Here is a 9,511-nt window from a genome sequence, read left to right on the forward strand (position 1 = left end):
CATTTCTTCGAACTTTTGTGCCGTTTTGATGACCCTGTGCATGAAAATAATAATTTAGAATTAACTTTTTACACTTTCACCCCTATACTTTAAATTTCCTGCCACTTTTATATCAAGACATAAAAAGTTAAACACTACTACTAGCCCAATAGAAAGCTCAGCATAATCATTGAAATATAAGTTAAACACCTCTTTAATTTGCAAAAACAGTACAACTTACTAGCATGTAATTTCATTTTCATATCATTCTTACACCAGACACCTATAATGCTAGGCTCGCAACGGCTCATCCCCATCGTCGGCATTATTCGCCTGCAACTCATCTCTGTCTCCGGCATTCTCAGCATTCTGTTCTCGACATACATTTTTTTTCTTTTGGTTTCGAACAGAAAGAAAAAAAGAGCAGCTAGAGAATGTAATTAACCGAGAATAAAAAGATTTTTAACCCTAGCTAACCGTACAAACATTCTCTCATCTTTTCTATCTTAATTAACGTGTGTGTGTGTATATATACACACACACACACACTAGTAGTGTACCCGCGCAAAGCGGCGGCGACAAATAGTTTTCGGGCGGTAATTAACTCATTTCGTTGAATGGTTTCCTTGTCGCAAAACAGTGAATAAAAATTTAATAATGAATCTTGTACATCAAATTGTCATGAATGAAATAACATTAACCATAACAAATAAACAATATTAGTAAACAGAAGATCTATCCTCCGAACTACTATGCCATGAAACAAAAGGTTCACATGCATCAAATCAATCACTCGTATAGCTTTTGCTAATCATCCTTAAATTTGGCCTTCACTCATGCTTAACCATTATTAATTTTTGGTTTCCATATTAAATGTTTCAACAAAATTCTTATGTTTCCGACTAGAAATTTTCATGCTTAAGCAAGTTGTAATGTTTTTTTTTACAACAATGAAGCAAAGTTTAAGAAGGTTATAAATTCTTATGAAGCTATAAATTCAGAAAGAAATAATATCAAGTAAAGAAAAAGAAGCTTGGTGAAGAATGGAAACTCGGTTTGAAGACTAGTGAAGAATGGAAAGTAAGGCAACAATATTCGTTCAGAATGGATTTTCATTTTTTCTATCTGAATGATTAGTAACTATATTCTATCATAATGTATTAGTTTTTTACTTAGATTTCAATGTTTTGATTTGATTTTTAATCATTCTCAGTTTTATTCTTAAAGAATAAGTGTAATTGTTAACCATTATTACTTATATTCTTTTAGAATGAATGTTCAGAATTGTTTTGTTAAGAATGAATATAATTACGGATTTTAAGATATTAAAATTTTGTTCATATGAAATTTGTATTCATTAAAAATTATTAATCTTGATAATACATGTTTATAATATTTTGTTAAAATTTAATACTTTTTTTTCAAGATAAGCATAAACATATTCCTTTAGAATGTATGAATTAATATATTTATTATCGAAAAAATCATATTTTTAACGTTTAGAGAATTAATTATTCCTTAAAATCTTGTACATCAAATTGTCGCGTATGAAAGAACTATTAACCATAATAAATAAAAAATAGTAATAAGACGATCTATCCTCCTAACTACTATTCCATGAAACAAAAGGTTCACGTGCATCAAATCAATCACTCGTATAGCTTTTATATATCATCCTTAAATTTGGCCTTCAATTGTTCCCTCTTTAACTTGAGTGCGGTTGTCACTAATCCAGATTCAGGTGTCCATGGATCTGGCAGCAGCTTTATCTTTGCAGGAAGCTCAAACATGTCTAACTTTGCCTCTTTTCCTAACTACAAAACACAATTCATAAGAAAAAGGTGGGAGGATGTGATGAACAAAGATATAAACACCCTCATTGAAATATAAATTAAAACCAACTTCGGAGTGAGATTGGTGGACCTCGGAGACAGCCTCTTTTTTAGCACAAAGCTCAGCATAATCATTGTAACTAATGCCACCACATTTGGCCCATTGCTCAAGAACCTGGTGTGCAGAGACTACTAATGATACATAATAACTGGTCTGTACGGTTAGATAGGTTAAAAATAGTTTCTTCTAGGTTAATTTCATTCTTTAGCTGCTCTTGTTTTCATTTCTTGTTTAACCCAATGCCGAACAGATCTTCTCCCATCGTCGGCATTGGGTTAAACACAATAATTTTCGATTAATGGTGTTTTTGTCAACAAAAACACAATCTCTCTCCAAAGTTGGTCCCATGACCTGCTGATGCTGAACAGATCATCACGTGAAACTAATGCTCTCATTAATTGGTGTTTTTGTTAACAAAAATCCCAACTTTAGTCCTTTTTGATCTGTACTAAATAAACACAATAACTGGTGTGTACGGTTAGCTAGGGTTAAAAATCTTTTCTTCTAGGTTAATTTCATTTTTTAGCTGCTCTTGTTTTCTTTCTGTTCGAAACCAAAAGAAAAAAAAAGGTATGTCGAGAACAGAATACTGAGAATGTCGGAGCAGAGATGAGTTGGAGGCGCACTCAAGTTAAAGTGGGAACAATTGAAGGCCAAATTTAATGATAATTTGCAAAAGCTATATGAGTGATTGATTTGATGCATGTGAACCTTTTGTTTCATGACATAGTAGTTAGGAGGATAGATTGTCTGTTTACTGTTTTTTATTTGTTATGGTTAATGGTTCTTTCATACGTGACAATTTGATGTACAAGATTCATTATTAAATTTTTATTCATTGTTTTGCCACAAGGAAACTATTCGACGAAATGAGTTAATTACCGCCCGGAAACTATTTGTCGCCGCCGCTTTGCGCGGGTACAGATCATCACGTGAAACTAATGCTGTCATTAATTGGTGTTTTTGTTAACAAAAATCCCAACTTTAGTCCTTTTTGATCTGTACTAAATAAACACAATAACTGGTGTGTACGGTTAGCTAGGGTTAAAAAAATTTTCTTCTAGGTTAATTTCATTTTTTAGCTGCTCTTGTTTTCTTTCTGTTCGAAACCAAAAGAAGAAAAAAAGGTATGTCGAGAACAGAATACTGAGAATGTCGGAGCAGAGATGAGTTGGAGGCGCACTCAAGTTAAAGAGGGAACAATTGAAGGCCAAATTTAATGATAATTTGCAAAAGCTATATGAGTGATTGATTTGATGCACGTGAACACGTGAAACTAATGCTGTCATTAATTGGTGTTTTTGTTAACAAAAATCCCAACTTTAGTCCTTTTTGATCTGTACTAAATAAACACAATAACTGGTGTGTACGGTTAGCTAGGGTTAAAAATCTTTTCTTCTAGGTTAATTTCATTTTTTAGCTGCTCTTGTTTTCTTTCTGTTCGAAACCAAAAGAAAAAAAAAGGTATGTCGAGAACAGAATACTGAGAATGTCGGAGCAGAGATGAGTTGGAGGCGCACTCAAGTTAAAGAGGGAACAATTGAAGGCCAAATTTAATGATAATTTGCAAAAGCTATATGAGTGATTGATTTGATGCACGTGAACCTTTTGTTTCATGGCATAGTAGTTAGGAGGATAGATTGTCTGTTTACTGTTTTTTATTTGTTATGGTTAATGGTTCTTTCATACGTGACAATTTGATGTACAAGATTCATTATTAAATTTTTATTCATTGTTTTGCCACAAGGAAACTATTCGACGAAATGAGTTAATTACCGCCCGGAAACTATTTGTCGCCGCCGCTTTGCGCGGGTACAGCACTAGAATGTATGTATATATATATATATATATATATATATATATATATATATATATATATATATATATATATATATATATATACATACACACACGTTAATTAAGAAAGAAGAGATGAGAAAATGTTTGTACGGTTAGCTTGGGTTAAAAATCTTTTCTTCTAGGTTAATTTCATTATTTAGCTGCTCTTGTTTTCTTTCTGGTTCGATACCAAAAGAAAAAAATGTATGTCGAGAACAGAATATTGAGAATGTCGGAGACGGAGATGTGTTGGAGGCACAGAATGCCGAGAATGCCGATGACGGGGATGAGCCTTGCATTATAGGGGTCTGGTGTTAGAATGATATGAAAGTGACGTTACATGCTAGTAAGTTGTACTGTTTTATTCTTACCACACATACACACTCACAAAAGACATGAATTTTGTTCCAAGTGGAAGTGGCATGTCAACTGTAATAAGTTTATGTAAAGATTATTTGATTGTGACGTCTGCATATAGATGGTTGTAAACTTCAAACAACTGCGTAGAAGACAATGGTACAAATAAGGAGATTGAAGTGGCTAATATTGTGATTGCGCTTGCTTTGGAATTCATCAAGAAGTTGCCTCGAGCTAGTAAACTGTCCAAGTTAATTTCATTATAATCATTTTAGTAAAAGCAGTAACATCATCAATTCATCATTAATGGTGTTTTGGTCAGAGGCTTACAATGGTAGATGAAAATGGGAGTCAATTATTGGTTGGGCAGAAAAAAAAATAGCAACAAGGGCTTTCTGATAGCTTCTTCCCTTCCAATAAAAAACCTCCTGCTTTGGACTTGTAGTTTAATTTTTTTAAATTTTTTTTCATTATTGCTTTAATCAAACTATGTAAAAAGTATTGTTTACTCAATCCAAAGGAAGATTGTTAGTTTTTAACAATTAATTGATACTCAAGTTTTCTGTAATATTAAATAAATATATTTGAACATAAACAGAAACAGGAAACCCCTTAGCATATCGAATCTGTCAAACAATCTTGAGTTTTTTGTTTGATCATGATGGGTTTACCAAGCTTAGATTTATCTTCCATTTTTGCAATATGACGAGCCTTGTTAGAAACAGAAACAGGAAACCCCTTAGCATCATCCCATGATTCCAAAATTACCCCTGACCCCACACAAAGCTCTTGTTGATAAAAAGCTACAAATTGGCTGGCTGCGAGACCCTGATCATCTTCAGGTAATTGGACAGTGCCAAAACCATCTTTTTCTTCTATATGCAAACTGCAATCATAGAAAAGCAGGCCTTGCCGAACCTGTCAAAAACACGTGTAAATGTATATTAAGTCTGTTATTATGTGAAAAATTGAAGTCATGTAATGTTTATGTTTACCTTGCATCTTAAGTGGTTTAAGTTATGAGGAGGATATCCGCTGATCCATCTAAAGGATCCAACACGAAATGATCGCCTTCTTTTATCAACATAATAATAGTTTCTTGATACAAGAACCATATTATTTTTTTACATCTTTCTCAACAACATAACTGCATGGAAACATGACATGTATTTTTTTTATAAATAAATAAATGTTTAAATATTTTTACATAATAATAATAATAATAATAATAATAATAATAATAATAATAATAATAATAATAAAAGGTTTACCACGGTCCTCCTGCAAGACCCAAACCTTGGTGTTGACCAATTGTGTAAAACCAGAAGCCCCTGTCGACTCCTAAAAAATCACCAGTTTCAGCATCTAATAATATACCTTCTTTTTCACCAATATGTCTTCCAACAAATTCACTGAACCAAATCAGTATAATAATTACATAAATTTCCACTCAGGCAAATCAAATTTTCGGGCAACCTTCGGACTTCTTCCTGATAATTTGAATGGTTTAAATAGTAAATTCGTGAATTCTGTTTTGTGTTTCATAAAGCAAACTTACTTACTTTTGGAGTACATCTACTATGAAGCACTAGTCTTTTAAGCTGAGCTTGTGAGAGATATGAAACAAAGTAGGTCTAATCCTTCACCAAAAATTCTAACATGTATCCCTCACTGACAGTTATCAGCAAGTTGGTAATGAAAATAAGTAGAGCATATCTTTACCATATCCAGAAGCAACAAACTCAAAATCCATGTTACTGATGGCATCCATGAACGCACCTACAGATATAATATAAAAATGAAATTAATGACAAATGAGAACAATAAAAGATGAAAGCAAGCAATATGATTACGCACCAAATTTGATTCTTGTATTGCAAAGAACATCATGGTTAGGTGTACACCCACATTTATACTCATCAATAATGTAAGAAACCTGCAACATTGTAACTTGTATGCAATAAGTTCCATTGATGATGATGAATGTGAGAAAATGCATCAAGAGGGGTGTGACTAACCACTTTGTCCCAATATTCATTTGTCATATGTACAACTTCCAGTGCTACATCAACCTGAAAAAAAATGTTGATATATTTCCTTCAATAATAATCAACCTTGGAAGAAATAAAGAAAAAAATCACATAATCAGGGATTTGAGTGATAGAATCGAGAAGTTAATTTGTTAAAACAAAGCAGAGAAGTGTTTTTGAGCCTTCAAATCCAGTTAAGCACTAACGGAAATCTGAAGATAAAATAAGATGGATAATATGAAGGTGAAGAAAGCAACCTGATCGCAAACAGCTTTTGCGTACTTCAAATCCTCTTCCCATGGACATTCAGACCAAAAGTTCTAGAAATCTTTCTACGAACGAATTCATTACCAGAACTAGCTAAGGAATTATAGGTTTCAATCTTCAAAATGCTCAAAGACAAAGAGAAAGGTAAAAGTAAAATAAGAAACAATAAGAGAGGAGATTTTTATTCATTTCAACCATATCATCCAACACAAAAATCGATGTTAAACTCTTGAATTGGAGCAGATGTATCATCCGACAAGAGATGAGAAATTTGCAAAAACTTACAATTTGAATTTTTAGATAACCAACAAAATTAAGTTTATATTCGAAACCAGACATTGTGGGCATAAACCTGAATGATTTGATTCGTATATGCATTTTAATGTCAATCAAAAGAAAAGCATACGCACTTTGAACCAGATTTTAAGGTAGAAAGCAGTGCAGGAGTGTCAGACTGCGTGGAGGAGGCGAAGTGTGACACTGCTATCTACGCCACCACCGAGAAGAACCGTAATTTTGAGAGGGTGCTTGCTATTGGTCATTGAGCAAGATAAGTAACTGCTGTCCAAATCAGAAGTCGTGTCGTTAGAAATTTGGGGAACTGATGTAGATGATAGAGAACGAGGTGTGTTGATGGATAAGATTGTTCTATCAGCTTGAGGGTAGCTTTGTCGATTTATTAACCGCTGGGGTTTGTGAAGCGAGTGTGAGACGAAAGCCTTGAGGGGTAAATAGTACAGCTTGGTGGTGGGGTGAAATAGAGCTGTCGTTGTTGTTTTGAGCATCATTTCATCGAGCTTTTGTGCCGTGTTGATGACACTGTGCGTGAAAATAATAATTTAGAAAGAACTATTTACACTTTCACCCTTATACTTTAAATTTACTGTCACTTTTATATCAAGACATAAAAAGTTAAACACTGCTACTAGCCCAATAGAAAGCTCAGCATAATTATTGAAATATAAGTTAAACACCTCTTTAATTTGCAAAAACAGTACAACTTACTAGCATGTAATGTCATTTTCATATCATTCTTACACCAGACACCTATAATGCTAGGCTCGCAACAGCTAATCCCCGTCGTCGGCATTTTGCACCTCCAACTCATCTCTGTCTCCGGCATTCTCAGCATTTTGTTCTCGACATACATTTTTTTCTTTTGGTTTCGAACAGAAAGAAAAAAAGAGCAGCTAAAGAATGTAATTAACCTAGAATAAAAAGATTTTTAACCCTAGCTAACCGTACAAACATTCTCTCATCTTTTCTATCTTAATTAACGTGTGTGTGTGTGTGTGAATATATATATATATATATATATATATATATATATATATATATATATATATATATATATATATATATATATATATATATATATATATTTACACACACACTAGTAGTGTACCTATGCAAAGCGGCGGCAACAAATAGTTTTCGGGCGGTAATTAACTCATTTTGTTGAATAGTTTCCTTGTGGCAAAACAGTGAATAAAAATTTAATAATGAATCTTGTACATCAAATTGTCACGAATGAAATAACCATTAACCATAATAAATAAAAACCAGTAGTAAATAGACGATTTATCCTCTTAACTACTATGCCATAAAGCAAATTGTTCACATGCATCAAATCAATCACTCGTATAGCTTTTGCTAATCATCCTTAAATTTGGCCTTCACTCATGCTTAACCATTATTAATTTTTGGTTTCCATATTAAATGTTTCAATAAAATTCTTATGTTTGAGACTAGAAATTTTCATGCTTAAGCAAGTTGTAATGTTTTTTTTTACAACAATGAAGCAAAGTTTAAGAAGGTTATAAATTCAGAAAGAAATAATATCAAGTAAAGAAAAAGAAGCTTGGTGAAGAATGGAAACTCGGTTTGAAGACTAGTGAAGAATGGAAAGTAAGGCAACAATATTCGTTCAGAATGGATTTTCATTTTTTCTATCTGAATGATTAGTAACTATATTCTATCATAATGTATTAGTTTTTTACTTAGATTTCAATGTTTTGATTTGATTTTTAATCATTCTCAGTTTTATTCTTAAAGAATAAATGTAATTGTTAACCATTATTACTTATATTCTTTTAGAATGAATGTTCATAATTGTTTTGTTAAGAATGAATATAATTACGGATTTTAAGATATAAAAATTATTTTCATATGAAATTTGTATTCATTAAAAATTATTAATCTTGATAATACATGTTTATAATATTTGGTCAGAATTTAATATTTTTTTTCAAGATAATCATAAACATATTCCTTTAGAATGTACGATTTAATATATTTATTATCGAAAAAAATCAGATTTTTAACATTTAGAGAATTAATTACTCCTTAAAATATTGTACATCAAATTGTCACGTATGAAATAACTATTAACCGTAACAAATAAAAAACCGTAATAAGACGATCTATCCTCCTAACTACTATGCCATGAAACAAAAGGTTCATGTGCATCAAATCAATCACTCGTATAGCTTTTAGAAATCATCCTTAAATTTGGCCTTCAATTGCTCCCTCTTTAACTTGAGTGCAGTTGTCACTAATCCAAATTCAGGTGTCCATGGATCTGGCAGCAGCTTTATCTTTGCAGGAAGCTCAAACATGTCTAACTTTGCCTCTTTTCCAAACTACAAAACACAATTCATAAGAAAAAGGTGGGAGGATGTGATGAACAAAGACATAAACACCCTCATTGAAATATAAATTAAAACCAAATTTGGAAAGAGATTGGTGGACCTCGGATACAGCCTCTTTTTTAGCACAAAGCTCAACATAATCATTGTAACTAATACCACCACTTTTGGCCCATTGCTCAAGAACCTGGTGTGCAGAGACTACTAATGATACATAATAACTGGTCTGTACGGTTAGATAGGTTAAAAATAGTTTCTTCTAGGTTAATTTCATTCTTTAGCTGCTCTTGTTTTCTTTCTGTTCGAAACCAAGGGAAAAAAATTCATGTCGAGAACAGAATGCTACGAATGTCGGAGACGGAGATGAGTTGGAGGTGCAGAATGCCAAACAGATCTTCTCCCATCGTCGGCATTGGGTTAAACACAATAATTTTCGATTAATGGTGTTTTTGTCAACAAAAACACAATCTCTCTCCAAAGTTGGTCCCATGACTTGCT

General features: G+C 32.5%; 1 pseudogene; it reads right to left on the minus strand.

The window, feature by feature from the left end:
• Positions 1-270: 270 nt before the first annotated feature.
• LOC145122580 (uncharacterized) lies at positions 271-9,417 on the minus strand (annotated as a pseudogene).
• Between the last annotated feature and the right edge of the window lie 94 nt (positions 9,418-9,511).

The sequence above is a fragment of the Lactuca virosa genome, chromosome 6, assembly GCF_052849685.1.
Source record: "Lactuca virosa cultivar CGN04683 chromosome 6, Lactuca_virosa_CGN04683_v6, whole genome shotgun sequence".
Taxonomy (NCBI): domain Eukaryota; kingdom Viridiplantae; phylum Streptophyta; class Magnoliopsida; order Asterales; family Asteraceae; genus Lactuca; species Lactuca virosa.